This window comes from Caretta caretta, chromosome 2 (genome assembly GCF_965140235.1).
Source record: "Caretta caretta isolate rCarCar2 chromosome 2, rCarCar1.hap1, whole genome shotgun sequence".
In the NCBI taxonomy this organism is placed as follows: domain Eukaryota; kingdom Metazoa; phylum Chordata; order Testudines; family Cheloniidae; genus Caretta; species Caretta caretta.
Genome location: NC_134207.1, coordinates 158,754,702 through 158,774,950, shown reverse-complemented (window position 1 = coordinate 158,774,950; position 20,249 = coordinate 158,754,702). Strand labels below are relative to the sequence as shown.

The window sequence follows — 20,249 nt, the reverse complement described above, 5'->3', positions numbered from 1 at the left end:
GTTCTGAGAAGAATTATTTTACAAATATTAAGTTATCTAATCAGGGAACAAAAACAATACCATGTGATAAAGCCTGAATAAAAAAATTCTGTATATAGTCTAACAGTATGGTACCTATTCATACTCACTATGAACAATTTAGTGTCAATCCATAGCCAGGTATGTTTGTGAAATCTATTCCTTGATCAGTTTAGAGTGACAAACTAAAAAGTAGCATGATCTGTTCACAATTCACAAACAGGAAAAAAGGCTAACTGTGTCGAATGGGCCATTCAAAACTAATGGTTCAACCAGCTCTAGAGTTTATATTCATTATTTTAAGATGTTGCATTTAATATGGTTAAGTGTCAACATATGGTGAGTTGTACATTTCTTTCAAAACATGTGTTGCAATAAAGTATCATAAAGTGAAGGAAGTGTGCCAAAATAAATGGATTAACATTTTCCATATGAGGAACAAAAGGCCCACAAAAACCTCCTAATTAAATTTATTTAAATACAGACTTGCATAAATCCAACTGTTCTCCTCTAGTAAAGATGTAAATGGCTGCTCACCTTCTGTAGCCCAAGGTATTATCTCAAACTACATGACAAAACTGAATTATGGCCCAGTCGTGCAAACCTTTAATCACATGAATAGTCAACTGAAATTAAGAGAACTACTCAGGCATATCTACACTAGCAAATACTGTACTATACTGTCAAAGCGCTCCTATTGTGGATGCAACTTATACCAGCAAAAAGAGAGGTTTGCTGATATAGTTGCATCTACACTATGGGCTTCCATGAGCACATCTACGTTGGTCAGGGATCACACTTTGGCATATCCCTGACTGACACAGGTATACTGGCAGAAGTCTGTAGTGTAGACCTGATCTCAAATGAGGAAGGACTACTCTGCTGAATGAAGTTTTGCAGGATCAGGACTATCCATATGATGATAATGTAATAAATAACTTTATAATTTGCAGTACTTTCTTTGACTGTGCATATGTGTTAGGATGAAAGAGATGATGATGAACAGGCCCAGTTCTGAAGATCTTACTCAGCCCAAACTCCTACCTCAGTAACAGGGTGTTGTAGTGTAGAAAACAACCCGTGCCCAAGTAGCACCTGCGACGACTTTTTCATTATTTGCTCTTTTCCCAATTATCCTTCCACTTCTGAGCAGCATGACCAATAGTGAGCTGCTTCTTTGGGCTATCTCTGCTGTTCCTTTCTGGAGAAGAGAACTGGGAAGTATCTTACCTCCACACAGAAAGCCAAATCCTGGTCTCTGTACCCCCTTCCCACCCCACCCCCCCCTAAACATGGTTGGTGCTGAGGAGGCTGAGAGGGATCTCAGGTGGAATTTCTCCTCCCAGCTTTGATGCAGAATTTCAGGTCTGTAGCAATGAATCTACATAGTTATAAATCCATTGGCCACACCATACTCATCCCTTGACCCACCCACCCCCAGGGAGCTCAGCTGCAGTAACAAATAGTGTGACTAGAGTGGGTTGGAAGGCTGATTTTTACCCCCCATGGAAAATGTTGACTTTTCCTTGAAAAAACAAAAACCCCAAACCTAATTTTCTGTTGACTATCAGTTTTGATGGAACATTTTGGACCAGCCCTAGCTGTGACTTCTGTACCCATGTGAGAAGATAGCATTGAGGATTTTGTTTTCATTACCTGTCTTCTCTTCTCAGCTCCAGCACGGCATTCTTTGTGACAGGTTATGCCAAAGCTCATGTCAACCGCCTCCTTCCTGCCTATCCATGCACTACTTAGTCAATTGCAAGCCAGTGCTTTGCTATAAAAAGACAGTGCTGGAAAAATCAATCCACCACATTTAAAATATATTGCAGCATTGTTGGAAAAGTCCTTCACAGGGGATTTCAGATCCAGGAGCAAGAAACTTTTCTTGGATGGCCGTAGGTTTGGTGGCAAAATAACTTTCATATAAGTAGGTATTCAGTCAGAATGTGGCCAATCAGTATAAATATAAGACAGAGAACAAGCTGTTGTTAAGCTCCAATAATGACCTCTGGGTAGAGTAGTGAGAAGACAAGAGATATTGAATTTTGGATTGCTCTTTTTTTAAAGAGTGATGACAAAACAATGTTCTTTATATTTGCTGGACTCTCAGAGAGGCTGATGTTTTTATGTAATAAGTTACCTAATAGCATGAGCTGAAAGGTTCTAGATCAGTTAAATATTTGGTTGCTTTTTACATAGATGCTTGCACATCTATTATTATTTTAATAGATCTTCAGCTGTGGTATTAAAACCTGGAATTGCTCACAGTCAGCACCCTGGTTTTACTGCTTGAAGTAGTTTGGTGAGCTGTGGATTCCACTCTTTTCCTAACAAATTTCTAGTGCTGAGTGAAGAATATGGCAAATGTATAGGTACCAGGTACCAAAATAGGAATCTTAGGGAAATTTTTACCTTTTATTTCCCCTACATGAATTGTCAGCGAACAGATTGCAAAGTTTTTGAATTTGCAATTTAAAATGAATGCTATTACTTTGGGAAATAATTCTGGACCCGCAGATTGTTCACAAAAAAGATCATTACAAGTAATCACCATTTTAGCTGGCTTAGTTAGTGAGGCCCAGATCCTAGAAGGTATTTAGGCAACTAACTCCCATGAGTTAGGAACCACATTTGCGGATCTGGGCTTTACACAATATGCATGGCAATGCTTCCAGTCCCCAGTAGGGTATTGTTCCGATTATTATAATGATATTATTATTAAATCTGGTCAAAAAAATTCTGTTAAAACTGTTTTTTGAGAAAACAAAATTTTCTTTGAAATGGTCAGCTTTCATAAGAAAATTTCAGTATTTTCTCAAAAAACCCAAATGCCCCAAAAATTGAAGTTTTCTGGTTTTGGACAAAAAACAAAATATTTCCATACAAAATAGCAGGGTTGTGCCTTGTGAGAGTTGTAGATCAGGTCCCTTACGCTCCTATTCTTGTCTATGAGGCAGGTGCATTGACACAGTTATTTTTGTGTCAATTTTCCATTGGGGAGGCGTTATTTCCCAGCCAGCTCGTAATTATTAATTATTCTCAATTACTAGGGCTGTCAAGTTTCAGAGGAACAGTCGTGTTAGTCTGTATTCGCAAAAAGAAAAGGAGTACTTGTGGCACCTTAGAGACTAGCCAATTTATTTGAGCATGAGCTTTCGTGAGCTACAGCTCACTTCATCAGATGTATACCGTGCCAGATGTATACATCTGATGAAGTGAGCTGTAGCTCACGAAAGCTCATGCTCAAATAAATTGGTTAGTCTCTAAGGTGCCACAAGTACTCCTTTTCTTTTTGCGAATACAGACTAACACGGCTGTTCCTCTGAAACCTGTCATTATGCAAGGCACTGCATTTAGCCGTATGGAGTGGAAATCTATCAACTGCATGAAAAAACTTGTAGCACGGTATACATCTGATGAAGTGAGCTGTAGCTCACGAAAGCTCATGCTCAAATAAATTGGTTAGTCTCTAAGGTGCCACAAGTACTCCTTTTCTTTTTAGGGCTGTCAAGTGATTAAAAAAATTAATTGTGATTAATCGCGCTGTTAAACAATAATAGAATACTATTTATAAAAATATGTTTGTATGTTTTCCACATTTTCATATATATTGATTTCAATTACAACACAGAATATGAAGTGTACAGTGGTCACTTTATATTTTTTTTATTACAAATATTTGACCTGTACAAATAAAAGAAATAGCATTTTTCAATTCACTTAATACAAGTACTGTAGTGCAATCTCTATCATGAAAGTTGAACTTACAAATATAAAATTATGTACAAAAAAGAACTGCATTAAAAAATAAAACAGTGTAAAACTTTAGAACCTACAGGTCCACTCAGTCCTACCTCATGTTCATCCAATCACTCAGACAAACAAGTTTGTTTACATTTACGGGAGATAATGCTGCCCACTTCTAATTTACAATGTCACCTGAAAGTGAGAACAGGTGTTTGCATGGCCCAGTTGTAGCCAGCGTTGCAAGAAATTTACATGCCAGATGTGCTAAAGTTTCATAAGTCCCTTAATTTCATAGGCTATCAGGGTTGGAAGGGACCTCAGGAGATCATCTAGTCCAACCCCCTGCTCAAAGCAGGACCAATCCCCAATTTTTGCCCCAGATCCCTAAATGACCCCCTCCAGGATTGAACTCACAACCCTGGGTTTAACAAGCTAATGCTCAAACCACTGACCTATTAATGATTCAACCACCATTCCAGAGGACAAGCGTCCATGCTGATGATGGAGTTCTGCTCGAGAATGATCCAAAACAGTGCAGACCAATGCATGTTCATTTTCATCATCTGAGTTAGATGCCACCAGCAGAAGATTGATTTTCCTTTTTGGTCATTTGGGTTCTGTTGTTTCTGCATCGGAGTGTTGCTCTTTTAAGACTTCCGAAAGAATGCTTCACATTCCATAGCAATCAAATTTTGGAAGGCACTTCAGATTCTTAAATCTTAGGTCAAGTGCTGTAGCTATCTTTAGAAATCTCACATAGGTACCTTCTTTGTGTTTTGTCAAATCTGCAGTGAAAGTGTTCTTAAAATGAACAACATGCTTGGTCACTATTCGAGACTGCTATAACATGAAATATTTGTCAGAATGTGGGTAAAACACAGAGTAGAAGACAAACAATTCTTCCCCAAGGAGCTCAGTCACAAAGTTAATTAACGCATTATTTTTTTAATGAGTGTCATCAGCATGGTGTCCAAAGCATGGTGTCCTCTGGAATGGTGTCCAAAGCATGTAGGGGCATACGAATGTTTAGGATATCTGGCACATAAATACCTTGCAATGCCAGCTACAAAAGTATTAGGTGAACGACTGTCCTCACTTTCAGGTGATGTTGTAAATAAGAAATTATCTCCTGTAAATGTAAACAAACTTGTTTCTCTTAGCGATCGGCTGAACAAGAAGTAGGATTGAGTGGACTTGTAGGCTCTAAAGTTTTACATTGTTTTGTTTTTTAATGCAGTTGTGTAACAAAAAAAATCTACATTTGTAAGTTGCGCTTTCATGATAAAGAGATTGCATTATGGTACTTGTAAGAGGTGAATTGAAAAATACTGTTTCTTTTGTTTATCATTTTTACAGTGCAAGTATTTGAAATAAATAATATAAAGTGAGTACTGTACACATTGTATTCTGTGTTGTAATTGAAATCTATATTTTTGAAAATGTAGAAAAACATCCAAAATATTTAATAAATTTCGATTGGTATTCTATTGTTTAACAGTGTGATTAAACCCATGATTAATCGCAATTAATTTTTTTGAGTTAATCGTGTGAGTTACCTGCAATTAATTGACAGCCCTATTAATTACTTCTTAAAAGCTGAATTGGGAGCTGCCTTTTGCACCCATGAATGGAAGTGGGGGGGTGTAAAGAGTCCGTATTGCCTTAAGCAGCCTACCTGCATCGTGAAGTGGCTGCAGCTCACTGTCCCATACATGTGGATAGGGAGTAGGGAACGAGGGGCAGAGCCAGTGGACTGCAGCCAGTGCACTAGGAGAAGTAGTACTCTGCTCCAGAGTATGGCTGGTATAGATTATTTCTCTTTCTGGAGTAAGGGGAGAACCAGGAATTAGACTATGGGCTTGTCTACACAAACAATTAGACCACAGCAAGCTGGGGAATGAATCTACCGCACACATGCCTGCTGCGGTCTAACTGTTTGTATTAACACTGCTGATGTTCACAGTCCATTAATACCCTTTGATCTAGTCCTGTTTCACAGAGGTCTAGACCTGCAATGTACATCAGCAAGCTGCACATAAACTAAACCTTTGTGTGGACAAGCCCTGTGACTCTGGTCTGCTCCTGGGGCAGCACAACTATGCACTGATCCTTACTGAAGGCATTGGGTAAAGCGACAATTGAGCCCTAAAGCCAGCAGCGTAATTAGCATTATATGAGATGTGAAATGAGAATCCTGTCCCCAAAAGGATTACGGTATAAAAAAGACTGACCATAATTAAGCAGCACATCACAAATTATGAAGTGCCTATTTTAAGTCACATATTCAATGCAAAATTTGCTTTCAGTGACTATTCAAGTGTAAGATTCCCTTGGAGCAAAAGTATAAAGCCTAATACAGCTGGTGTGCTCAAACGTCCATGGAGTATGAAAGGGTTGCACACAAGTCTGACTCTAAATGCACGTGGGGATTCAGACACAGTAGCTAGAGCTGGGTGAAAATGTTCAGACCGTTTATTCACCAAAAAATGACGTTTCGATCGACCAGAAACTATTTGTGAATTTGACACACACAGTTTCAGCCCCTCACAAAATGGGAAGAGGAGCTCCCTCCCCTTTATAACCGTTAGTCCAGTGAGGAGGGCACTTACCTGGCGTATGGGAAGACCCGGGTTTGAACCCTGCTATAGAATGGACCAAAACAGACTTTGTCAATTCACTGACAATTCTGAAAAATTTCAGATTTGGTTCAACCTGAATCTTTTTTTCTGTCACTGAACCAAAAAATCAGTTATTCATCCAGGTCTTAGAACAGGGGCAGGCAAACTTTTTGGCCTGAGGGCCACATCAGGTTTCCAAAATTGTATGGCGGGCCGGTTAGGGGAGGCTGTGCCTCCCCAAACCGCCAGACGTGGCCCAGCCCCTGCCTCCTATCCCCCTCCCACTTCTCGCCCCCTGTTCCCCGCCCTCGCAGTGCCCTGACCCCTATCCACACCCCCGAACCCTGACCACACGCCCAAACTCCCCTGCCCTCTATCCAACCCCCCTTACCCTCTTACCTGGCTGCCTGGAGCACCGGTGGCTGGCGGCACTACAGCCATGCCGCCCAGAGCACCGGCTCAGGCTGTGGCTCTGCAACTGCGCTGCCCGGCCTCCCAGAGCATTGTGCCGGCGGTGCGGCACACTGAGGCTGCGGGGGAGCGGGAACAGCAGGGAAGGGCCAAGGGCTAGTCTCCCGGGCCAGGAGCTCAGGGGCCGGGCAGAGGGTCCCATGGGCCAGATGTGGCCTGCAGGCCATAGTTTGCCCACCTCTGTCTTATAGCAAGGGAATTATATTCCCGCTATTCACTCTGCTTGACTGATTTCAGACACTGAATTTGTCATATATGGTTTAGCAAGACCCATTGCCTCAGAGAACTGGATTTCAATTTATTTTGATTTACATTGTAATAAAATAGGTCTAAATACTGCAGGCATGTCTACTGTGTCATCACACTTGGTTCACCTGAGCTTGCTGGTATACAGCTCCTCTTCCAGATCCAAAGAACAGCCTCTCCGCTTTTCTCTGCATAGCTGAGAGTGAAGGGAATATGAGGATGTGGCTAGGGGGAAGAGGAAGCTTAGCAGCCATGAAGCTTTTCCCCAGGTTTACTTACACACACACTGTCTCTCACACGCTCACTCACACTCTCTCTCTCTCTCTCTTTGCAGGACAAGCATTAATACTTGGGTATTATCCTGCATTTAAGAACTTCATCTCTAAAGAAATATTCTGAAAGGCAATGATACATTTTATTGGACTAACCACAATAACAAATTACCTAGATAGTTCTTGCTCAAGATCCTCACGCTCCCACAGGATTTATATTCCACTGGTAAAAAAAAATAAACCCTAGATTAGGTTCAGCACTTTCAATCCATCTGTCTTTTTTCCTAGATTTTGCCATTAGCCATCAAGTGACTCCAAATCTGTTGTAATGTGAAATTGTAAAGGTCTTGGAGCCTCTTCCAAACTACTGACAAAAGCCAGAAAATTCTTGAAAGTGGTTTACTCCTCCTTTCTGCTCTACAACATTGGAAAATGGGGGAAATAGCAAGGAAGCATTTAACATGCAAATTTGGGTGTATCTCTATAATTCCTTTCCAATATCAAGACCTCTTTCTCACCTTCTTATCCTACAGAAATTCACTAGCAGCCCTACATGCCAACATGTAGTTAAGGAACATAAGAAAGAATGTTTACACTTAGAATACTAAAAACCAATTATGAAATTGCTGGCTCACCCTTTGATTTTTGGAAGGAGGTCTCCCATTTACAGGTGCAGTTTGCACTTACCATATCTGTGCCACACTCTGTTTTCCTACATTCAGCTGCATTACTGCAGTTGCAGATCTGAGCAGCTGGATTTCTAACTGCCCATGTAATCAGAAGTAGTACATTTCAGATGTGCCCCCACAGTCCATTTTGTGGGTGCAAAAATTGCAGGAGCAAACTTTACAAGGGTAAATTCCACCCACAAACAGGGAGGCCAGGACTCAGCCCAGCTGAAAAGATACTTCACAGTTTGTGTTATTGCAGTTCTGCCTCTCATTGTGCTATGGGTTTAATCCTGCAAGGTGCTGAGCGCTCTGGCTTCAGTCTCCAAAACACATAAGCTTGTGGTTAACTTTAAGCAGGTGAGTAGTCCATGAATAATTACACATGGAATTTGCATTAGCAAGAACAGTATGAAGTGTATTCTGATATGTTGTGACTAGCGTGCCACTGTATTAGCAATACCGTATTGGAAGATGCTTGATAGCTGTAGATAAGAATCATAAAGCTACTGTGATGTCCTATGTGATAGCTGCATCTTTTGTATACTAGTCCTTTAAAGAATGAAGGAAACTAAAAGGATGCTGCCCAATAGCTCAAACTCCTAAAATACTCTTCTTCAAAGTTATTACAGTCTGGTAGGGAAGATCCTCTTGCTTTGTGGTATAAATATAAAAATAAACAGGGGAAGTGTGGAATCACTGATTCATTTGTTTTTTAACATCAACACATGGCTTTAATCCTGTTTGCACTATTTTGGTGTCATCCCAAACTTGTAAAAATAAATAGCATTACTCCACCTATCAGTAGCATACTGTGATTGTGTGTGTGTGTGTGTGTGTGTGTAAACATGCATGCTAACATGGTTTTCACACATTTACAATAATAGCAGAATATTTAAATTAATTCAACAGAGCACAGTGAAACTTGCCGTACATTTTCTTCCTATATCTGTTTTTCCCTGCTTGAAGTGAACTGTAGCTATATTCAGGCGTGGATCTACCCATTACATTCAGTATCTATTGTAAATAACCACTGGGAACCCCACTGGTTAGTCCTAATTTATTCAAACCAGTTATTTGATATTTCAAACCAATTCCCTTCCTCGAATCAAAGACCCAGTATAGTACAAGATGGCTAAATCAAGCATAAATAAATCAAATGTATACATATTCATATGATGTCTCCAGAATTCTAAACACTTCTAAATAGTGGTTTTGTGGTGAAAAACTGAGCATGCTTTATTTTTAATATTGATGCATGGACCTATACAATCCCAGATTCTTATCATCAATAACGTGAATGATCATCTCCTGGCTCTCTGCAGTTTCCCCTTATATCAATCATTCCATAGCCACTGGATCTTTCCCTAATTTGCTGAGTGTTTCTTTTTATCACCTCCTATAGGAAAAACCTTGTCTTGACATGTGGTTAGCTAGCTACTGTCCCTCTGCTACATGGTAGCTTCCCCTGTATTCAGAAAGCTTCTGGAAAAAGTGATTGTCTCTGACTACATCTCCCCGGATAACACCTTAACTATTTCCAGTTTGGCTTTTACACTCACTCTGAAACTACCCAGCTCCATGTACTTAATGACTCATTCCTTGTCTCTTTGACCATGGCTCGCTTTCTCTCTTCTTATTCTACTTTATCTCACTGTGTCTTCAAAAGTTATCGAAGACCTAAGTATCTAAGCATGTGCCTAACGTTTAAGCATATGAGTGGTCACACTGAAGTCAATTGACGTGCAAATTGAAATCAGTGAGGCTACTTACATGCTACAAGTTAGACACATGCTTAGGTACCTTGCTCAGTCAGAGCCTTTATCCTCCCGGAATGCTTTAGGAAAAAAGCCATTTTCTCCAGCACTCTCCTGGCCTGGTTTGACTCATATCTCACCCACCATTCCTTTATCATTCTGCTTGAGGCTCTACATCATCCCTTCTTTCTCTGCTATGGAAAGCCTCAGATTTTCATCCTAGGTTCATGAGATTCAGCTAAAATAAGATCTAAACTTTTGATTGCTTCTCCAAACAGGCTTTCTCAAGCTATATCCTAGGGACATAGGAATTGCCATGCTACATCAGACCAATCGTCCATCTAGACAGCAAGTACCAGATACTTCAGAGGCAAGTGTGAAATCCTCACATATAGAACAGTTATGCAATAACATGCCTATGAGGCGGTTTCTGCTAGTTGGTTAGTGATTACATCCCCAATATAACAAGGTACTTAAGCGTACGTCTAACTTTAAATACCCAATCAGTCCCATTAATTACCTTGATGAATCAAGCCCCCAGTCCTGATATCTGAGAGTTGATATCCCACATAAATGGTTATCTTAGCTATTTGAAATCTAAATGTGAATGGTATTCTTCTCCATAGAAATAGATAATTATTTTTTAATCCTGCTAAATTCTTTGCCTCAATAATATCTTGTGATGGAGATTACAATGATTTGCACAGGTTAATTGGGTTGTGTATTCAAGTATTTCCTTTCATCAGTTGCCTTGTAATACAATTCAGCATCCCTCCCTGCCTTTTCTTCCTTTGTACTACTTGAGAGAGGGTAGGTAGGATTCTATATCCCTTTTATTACTTTTCTTTTGCTTCCTATGATGGTTGTGGATGAGTCCAAAATATAACAAAAGTATCTGTGACACATAATTAAGCACCTCTGCCACCAGTCTCGGGCAAATCATGCAGAGGCAAATGAAAATAAGGGGATAAAAGTTAGTTAATCAAACTGTTATAAATCTCTTTGCTTTAGTTTATACTCAAGCCATAGAGCACAATACTACTCACCTCAGTAGCTTTGATTAACTTTATTTATACAACTATTAGCCCACCCTACATTATAGACTCTTTGAAGCAGGGTCTGTGCCTTCATTTATGTTTAGAAATTGTATCACTGGAACACAGTGGGTGCCGTTAGAAATAAATAATAAAATATCATTATGAAAATTTAACATTTTTCGCAACCAGACCCCGATTCTGAAAAGCATCCCTCTCCAGGGCAGAACTTAAAGCACATGCTTAAGTCCCATTGACAGTGGTAAAGCTGCTGACATGCTGAAACCACCGCCTCTCATGCTGACCAATATTGTCTCATTATTTCATTGTACTCCACAGTCGCTCTGTCTGTATCCATCTGTTCTCTCTTGTCTTATACTAGATTGGAAGCTCCTTGGGGTAGGGGCCGTCTTTTTTGTTATCTGTTTGTACACACATTGTAGCACAATGGGGTCTTAGTCCATGACTGGCCCGCCTAAGTGCTATGGTAACACTACTACTAATAATAATTATTATTATTTATTAATATTTTATTATTAATAATAACAGGGTGCAAGCACATGCTTAAAGTAAGCGTGTGAGTAAGTGCTTTTCTGAAACAATTCCTCAGTTTGTATTTACTTAATATACAATATTTCTTACTAAATCTTAGGTGCGTATTTCATACATTTAATTTAAAGTGTTATTGCAGATATATATGGAGGTGAGGCATGACCCCTCAACCCCATATTTTGAATAGTTCCTCAGTAGGACCAACACAGCAGGATTATTTTCCCTTTCCTTAACTAAAAATGCAGTAGCTACCTTTCTGTTTGACTCTGTGAGTTTGAGCAAAACCAATGGACATTTTTAGAGTGTGAGATGTTTGTTTTCTGGATGGTGTCTCTTACAAAAATGTTCCAACCAGGCTTCCAAATGTAGGCTGTCACGCTTGCTGAAGTACTAAAGACACAGGCTGCCAGAGGAGTTTAGCATCTTTCTCTGCCTAGAAGTAGATTAGTAAGGTGGAATCTTTAAGGCTTGGAAGTATGTACGGTTCTGTGCACACCTGCTGTGGTTTTGCTCGGGAGAGGCAATGCAATGAAATAGAAGAGTGAAAGGATTTTGCTGCCTCGCCTTTGCGCTTCACCTCTACTGGGGAAACAGCATATTCTAATAGCACCTGGGAGACCTAAGTGCTGGGAGGACCCTGGAGATTCCTGAGCGAAGTTCTATTGAATGCGATGGGACTGCTTGCATGAGTCAGGTGAGCAGGATTTATCCTTGACTATGTACAGTGAGGGAAAAAACGCCTCATGCTCAAGACAGCCAGTCAAGCCCCTGCCCACGCTACAGTGGAAACCATTGTATCAACAACTGTCTTTATACACAGCTATTGCTTGTAAGCACCCTTTCTGTTGCCTTTGGGGAAAGGGATATTTTATTTCCTGAGAGCAGTGCTACATCCTGGTGTAAAAATAGTTCGGCTAAGTGCCTGGGAGGACAGACAGTAGCAATTCCCAGAAAAATACTCCTGTCCAAACTGGCCGGTGATGACCATTGCAGCCTGGCCATTGCAGACAAAGCTTCAACTTCAGCATGGTCACAGCTTAAAAGAGTGTAGACAAGGGGTCTGGAGAGGGAAGGAGCTACAATAACAGATAAATTTTAAGCAGTTGAAAGAGAGGGTTAAAAAGTGGTTCAGCTGTGAAACTGAGAGCAATTTTTTTTCTAATGTCATCTTTGTTGACTACCAAGACCACCACTTTGAATCTCAGTGACCCTGGCCTTTGAAAGCAGGTCAGTGACATGTTCAACGCATATTCTCCTTTCATTGCATGGAAACTGCATTCCTAAGGCCTTTACATACTTAACCAATGTCTATTTCCTTCTTCTCATCTAATGGACAGTTGCACAATTAATATGTGCACTGACTCGGAGCAGTTACAATATTTGTCTTTTTGGAGAACTTTGAAAAATATGAATTATAATGTGCATGGAATGTTAACTGGCAAATACTATAACAATGGTATAAACAGAAATCCCCAAATGGTAATTCATATTATTTAGCTTGCAGATTGGCTTGTGAAAAGTTGTGACATGCATGTCCTGTGCCTGCCTTTCTAATCGACACATGCTCTGGCGCGTGCTTGGTAACTGCCCTTTTAAATTATTGTTAAACTTTCTGCTCTGCAGTGTACAACATGATGCTGTTTGCAATAGACATTATTACAGCAGCATTTTGAGAAATGTCAGCCACACTGGTTCTTGAATGTAGCTGATGTAATATAGACATTTTTATCTAGTGTTACTGATCATTACAAATTGCTTTATGGTCTCAGAGGATGGTGTTGCAAATGTAGTTCTTCGGGATGAAAATTACATTAAACTGATGTAGCTTGTGCTACAATGTATTATGTATCCCATATGCAAGCTCCACCCCAAACAGTAAAAGGAACTGATTTAGTGACTCATATTTTCATGTATCATATCCATCAGATAACCTCTTTTTTCAGAACCAGAGGAGAAGCTTAGATTATTTTGACATCCTCTGCAGTGTTTGGTAGAGATTTGTTTTCTCTCTCTCCTCTCTGTCCCTTTTTTCCCTTCAACTCTGTCTGTCTCTCTCTCTCTCTCTACCCCAATTTATCTGGATTAAACAAGTCTGATTATTCTTTATGCCATTGCAAATAAAGTCATTTTCAGAAACAGATGTCTAAATCAACCAGTGAAATAATCCTGGAGGCAGATGCAGCCTTCCATAAGCTGCCAGGCACATGGTGCAATCAAAGTGATGAAACAAAATGGAACAGGCTGCAGAAAAAGTAATTAAATTATAGTTTCATTGTAGAAGCACATTTTAAAATTACTGAGATTCAGAGCCTATAATGCTGGTATTATAGTGGAAAGAATACTTGCCATGGGTCATGAGCATTTTTTTTAAACAGTTATTAATCATGCTTGACTGGAAAGACATGTGTAACGTACAACAAGCAGTGGCTGTAGTTTTGCCAAAGGAAGCTTTTGTTCCCTGAAGAGAATTGTATCAAAGGCCAGTGTATCCTATTATTACATGTGCAATTGCAGAATGCAGAATGTGAAATGGGGCCTTTCAGATTTCAGTACAGAGTACTAAAAAAAAAGAAAAAGAAAACAAGTATTGTGTCTTCTTGAATACTGTATGACCTTTTTTCCCTACCAAGTTAACTTATTCACTGACCAAAAAAAAAAACACACACACACACACAAAAACCGCTCCTAAGTAAAGATAATGTGAAGGTTCTGACAAAAATGGAAAAAAGCCAGGAAATCTAAAAAGTCCTAGAAAATAAAGATGAAAAAAACCTCATTAGCTCATCTAAATCCATTTCCCTGCCAACACAAGATTAGTCCCGATTAGAACTGGTTGAAAATTTTCCAATGGAACCTTTTCCCATTAGAAAATGCCAATTTGTCAAAATAAAAAAGGTTTTTGCAGGAATGTGTAAATTTTGATAATATTTCCTTTTAAAAACTCAAAACAAAGCATTTTTGATAAGGTCCGACCTTATTGTAACATTACATTTTCATTTTGTAATGATTTTTTGTTTTGAAATATTATTTTATATTTTATGATAAGACCAAATCAAAATGGAACTTTTCAATTTTGTCAGAACAAAAGCACTTGGATTGACCCAAAACGAAAAATGTTCAAAACTGTTCCAAAGTTTTATTTTGTGGGATATTTTGAAATTTGACATTTCATACCAATACGGAACAAAACATAGATTTCTTAATGAAACGGAAATTCTGGTTCCTGACCAGCTCTCATCCCATTTAGGGCCTGAACCAATGTTCTTGAAGTCAAAGGCTTCTGTTGACTTCACTGGGCACTGGATTCAGCACTGGGTCCAGTTCATTCCCAAGTGATGGGGCTTTTGCCACTTCACCTTGGACAATATTATTCACCTTAGGAGATTTCAGTGTCAGAAGTTTTTTCCAGAAATTCAGCTTAAACTTTCCCTTTAACTGCTTCCTATAACTCCTGCATCAACCAACTCTGTTGTATGACCCTAATTAATTCCTCTCCTGCCCAGGTGTTTGTCTTTCAATATTTGTAGTCTGTTATGTGTCTCCCTATTTTGTGGCTTTATAATATTTCACATACATCAGTCTCCCCCTGATTATGTTTTATTGCTCTACTGTGAACTCACTCCAGGTTTCAATCTGTCTGGTAATGAGGTACCCAAAACTAAACATAATATTCCAGGAACAGGTTCATCAGAGCCGTATAGAGAGGACCTATTATTCTCTCTGTGCTTCATGATGTGACATCTCAACCCCTAATTTGCTGTCCACTTACCCATTCCTAGGTCTCTTATGGCATGACCGCTTTCCAAGTTTCTCTGTCCCACTGGTATAAATAATTTTTCCCCTCATGTATTAGCTTGCATTTCTTCAGAATTAATCTCTTACTGTTGATTTCTGCTCATATTTCTCATCTCCATGTCTCCTTTTCTATTATTGCCTTGCCTTTGCTCAGGTTTGCAAAATCTTCTAATTTAGTATAATCAGCAGATTTCGCTAATGTGCTGCTAACATCCTTTTCCAGATCACTGATGAAGATGTTAACTAACACGAGAGTAATGCTGACCTCTGCAGTAATCACTAGATATTTCCTCATTGCAAAATATCATTAGTTACCCACTCTTCAGAATTCTTCAGAGGAGCCAAAGGACCATGCTGTGGTTAGTCCTGAGCAGGGGATGATAGGTGAGGGCAGGCTCCTCTAACTCTGCTTTCTACCTCCCACTATCCCCATCTTGCCCTTGGTTATAGGACCAAATTCTGCTTTTGGTCACCCATATGGAATGCCATTAAAGTCAGTGGGGTTACACAGGGGCAGCAGAGGTCACAATTTGGCTTGCAGAGTTTAAATACCTTTAAATGGATTGTGTTTTAATCAGGTACAGGAAATTCACTCCCATGTATTAATCTTTTAGTGCCAAGCTTCTGCATTTTTACAGCAACCCCTTTAAAACAGAGGATGTATGATGGATGTGCAGGGAAACCCAGATGTAGTTTTTGCAGCACTATAGTAAGGGCTGTTATGCTTCGCAAGTTGGATGCAGCAGAGAATCTGCCCCAGTGATTTCAGAAATTGATCAGACTGGAATAAAGTCACTATCAGATGCAATATTTTTCTGTTATGTGAGTTGTGATGTTATATCCTAAACAAAGCAGGGTGCTGTGGAACTGGTAGGGTGGTTCAGGTATCAATTCCTTATTTTATTGCGTCTATCAAGTGGGTAAGGTGAATAGAATTTAACACCAGATGGTATTTCAGTCAACAGCTGTGTAAAAGCAAACAACAGTTTTTATTTAAGAATTCTGTAGTGCTTTTCCTTGGGTATCCCAGCTACACATAATTAGCAAATGGGCAACTTTACATCTAGCACTAGCTTCTCAGCAGTAAAACGAGATAAATTGTTTCATTTTAGAGCTTGACTTTGAAGTAATTAATAAATATGATATTTAATTTTTCTGAGCTTTTGAGCACTTCATCAGTTAGGTGACAAACTTGCTTTTGAGTTTTAAAGATTCTGCTGGTTTAAATCAGTCCTGGAGATATTGATTAGAGTGGCTAAAATCTTGGCAAGCATTTGGCTCTTTACTTTGAGTATTGACTGTCCATAAAAAAGTCATTTATCATGCTTTTTTAAAAAAATCTGGTTTCAAACAAAGCTCTGGGAACTTGTTCACTGTATAGTCCTCTGGTTGACTAAAATGTTCTTTCAATACCAAAGATTTCACTTATTGCAAGAGAGCTGGTGAGTTAGAACTGAAATATTAATCCTGTAAGTGTTATTTTAAAGCAGCTGTTCTGATGATCTGCAATGGCACTGAAACACAGTGGGTATTTTTTATTCCTGTGAGTGATGAAGTCTTTACAGGAAACAGCCATATTTGCAGCTTGTACGATTTTACTGCTGTGGGAGATATCCTGTCCTTTCTTTTCTCTCAGAGAATTCCCTATACATCCTTGCTTCAAGCAAACGTGACCATGATGCCCCAGAAAGAGGGCCTTTGACAGATTGCCATCAATTCCCTTGTGGTAGGATCTTGCCTTCCTCACTGGATTGGATGCTGCATGAATTTCTAACCTCTCTACATTTGTCCGCTGGCACTGTCTTTTCAGCATGTAGTTGATTCTGTGGCCTAGAGTAATCCAGTGGAATACATCAGGAATTATTTTGTCTTTTGTAGTATTTTGGTGGCTTATTGTTTGTTGTTAATCGGTTTTTAAATTTTAATAAATTAGTCTAGCAACAATTACTGAAATTCCACGTTGAAAAACAGACACCTCATATGTGGTAAATAGTGGTTGAAGTGTACTACACGTAACATTCATATGTAAAATTAGAAAATACATATTGAATAAAATATATAGAAAAGGCCCTTTTTATTAGGCTGAATGTCCCCTACGTTAGAATAAACTGGATAGGGAATAGGAGCTCAGGTATCTATCTCAGAGGATGAATTTCCACTTCTTACCATGTGGTAACGGAAGTGTTCTACGCAAAATAAACATATCTCAGGAACCCTGCTAGAGGCTCACATGCAGACTTGCCCATGGTTATCCACTTATTTATTATCTCTGGGATTTATTATTGCCACTCATTATATCTAATAGTGAAGCTACACACCCTGCAAAAGTTCTAGAGAATACAAAACTCAGAGATCAGGCTGCATAGCAACAAAAGTTACTGTGGGCACGTCACCCCAGTGCTGTCCTTTCTGCACTGGCTCCCCATAGCATACAGGGTACAATTCAATGTATCCATCTTGATATTCAGTCATCCATGCAATTGGCCTTAGCTACATGAGACCTGACATGTACCTCCACAACCCTGGAACTTATGACAGCTAAATTCCACTGGAAATGAGAAACTATTGACCAAGGGGAAGAGGCTCTAAAGTGTGGCAGACAGTACTTTCACAGGAGCTAGGCCTAGACTATGAAACTCACATCCACAAGATTGCAGCGTAACCTTGGACTTCACCACATACAAGTAAATAAATGCAAACTCATTTATTTGACTTAGCTTTACCTCAGTCAATTTTTACGCATGCATGTACACAAGCCAAAAACCCTATAAAATAATTAAGCTGTTTATCATGTGAGTTTGCACAGAAGAGAGAGAGAAAAAAATAGTTTTTAATATTTAAATACTTGGGACGTGCTCTGATACTACAGCAGTTGGGCCGTATAATCACCTGGATGGGCAGATAGATTGGGGTGATATGTAGAACAGCTGTCCTCCCAGCCAGCCCGTGTCTCACTTCTCCATACCCATAAAGCCCAATCTCATGTATATTTATGGTGTTACCTACAAAAAATGTTATTTTTACTGAATAATAATTATAAAATAAGTTACATTTTCAATGTCTCTTTCAAACTGAATGATCCATATAATTAAAAAAACCTCCTGGGCTTATTTTAGTCAGCTGTTAATATATTTTACTGGGTCACTGGACTCACTACACCTGAGGCAGTTGTTAATGACCTAATAACGCAAGCACCATACTATCTTCATATCTGTGTGTCAGTATATTCATGTTTTCATATATTTGCTACTTGGTAAGGACGTCGCCTTTGTAAAATCATTCTATTGCAAAGGCCCACATCCTCAAGGGTGTCGAGGCACCTTACTTCTATTGAAATACCTTTTGAAGAGCTGGGCCAAACTGACTTACTCAAGGCTACACAGTGTGTCAATGGCACAAACAGGAGTTTCTGGTTTCCATCCCCTCCCTTAGGCAGCTTGTTCTACTGGACTCTTTTCCATTTTTCTCCAGGTTGGGTGATGTCATAGTAATGAGATGAGCAGTGTAATGAGATGAACAGTGTAAATAAAAATAATAATCTAGACGAGAGGCTGATGGAGTATCAAAGACATGATTAGATTTTCTACTATACTCCTGTTGGTTAGTGTGAACTCTCCCAGGGTCTAGGTCACAAGTCCAAGTTAAGTGTCAGGAAGGGAAGTGCTAGCCTTTTACCGACAAGTGCTGGTTCCATTGAGGGCTAATTGCTCCTGGGAACAGTTGGCCCCCGTAACCACGGGAACAGAGGGGACCCATTTATTCTATGTGGCTAGGTCTCACAGAACTAGTTGTAGGAACGAGGCGTTTCTGTAGCTCCCGAAGCATCCCTCCATAGATCCTCACATGCACATTCACTCTCTCTCATTCCTTTCCATGTAGTTGGGTTGCAGACTTTTCTACAGCCCTGTGATAGCCTAGTAACCCCTCTGCTACTCCTGCTGAGGCATTAAGGAAAGGACCGAACCTCCTGATCTCAGTCCCCAGAGCCACAGTGATCATATATGAGCAGTCATTAGCCATAGACTCTGCACCTGGTGGGACTCAGACTGCACTACTGGGCCACTATCTGTGAAGTAGTGTCCTTCAGGATGTGCATTATCCACTGCAAAGTCCGGCCGGGCCGAAAAGCTGGGCCAAACTCTGAGATGTCCACGCACTGGGGCTGGTTCTTTAGCCACTAGAGCTCCCACTTATTATAGTGATACCAAAGTAATGAACAACATGAACCTTAACAGATCTTTGAGAGAAGCGACAATTAGCCTTTTTTTGGTCCGTGTTCTGAAAATAATGTTCTGCTCTGAGTGTAACTCTAAGGATTCCATTTTCTTTAAGACAGGCCTAAAATGGACAAAAATCACTAAACAGTCTCCAAGAAAGCTTTAAGCCTACTTTTCTTTGAGGATTGCCTGTCCCTGGTAACATTCATCCCTCCCCATTTTAATTTGTAATGATAAATGTCCTTGCAATAATAAACTCATAATAGATGCTTGTTTATCCCTTCAAGGCATGTCCTTGCCGCTTTCATTAGCGTTTCAGGATATTTATGACTTTGTGAATGACTGAAAATCTGCAATTTGTCATCGGGGATTAAGACACATCCTTCTCTCACTTAGGGCTGAAGCTGAGCTTTGGCCTTGGAGAGACAGAACCACCTCTGGGCTTCTTAGACAAAAACAAAGCCAGACAGTCCCCACATTTACTGCAGCAAGTGGCTCTTTGCTACTTAGATGTCTTCACTAATGTGTCATCTGAACTAACTGTAGGGACCATAAAATCCTCTGTTCTGCAGGAGCAAGAAAGAATGGGGTGGAGACAGGGAGAGGAATGCAAGTGTCTCCATTTCCCAGTTCAAACAAAAATAACAGAGTTTAAAAGTAAAATTGGAATTTTTTTCACGCACACACACACAAAGTGTGTCTATTCAAGGAAATATTATATTTCAATTTGTCATTGTGGTTCTGCTGCACTGAGTCACTCTCAACTTCAGAGCACATGAAGCCAACAGTATCCTGAAGGCTCAGAAGACAAGTTTATCACCTACTTGATGAAAGATGACGTACTCAGGCAC

General features: G+C 39.7%; 1 protein-coding gene across 35 annotated transcripts in view; it reads left to right on the top strand.

Moving 5' to 3' along the window:
* The window catches only part of LOC125631898 (poly(rC)-binding protein 3-like), a 724,175-nt gene that overhangs the window by 621,596 nt on the left and 82,330 nt on the right, over positions 1–20,249 (top strand). The gene's annotated exons all lie outside the window — the stretch shown is intronic.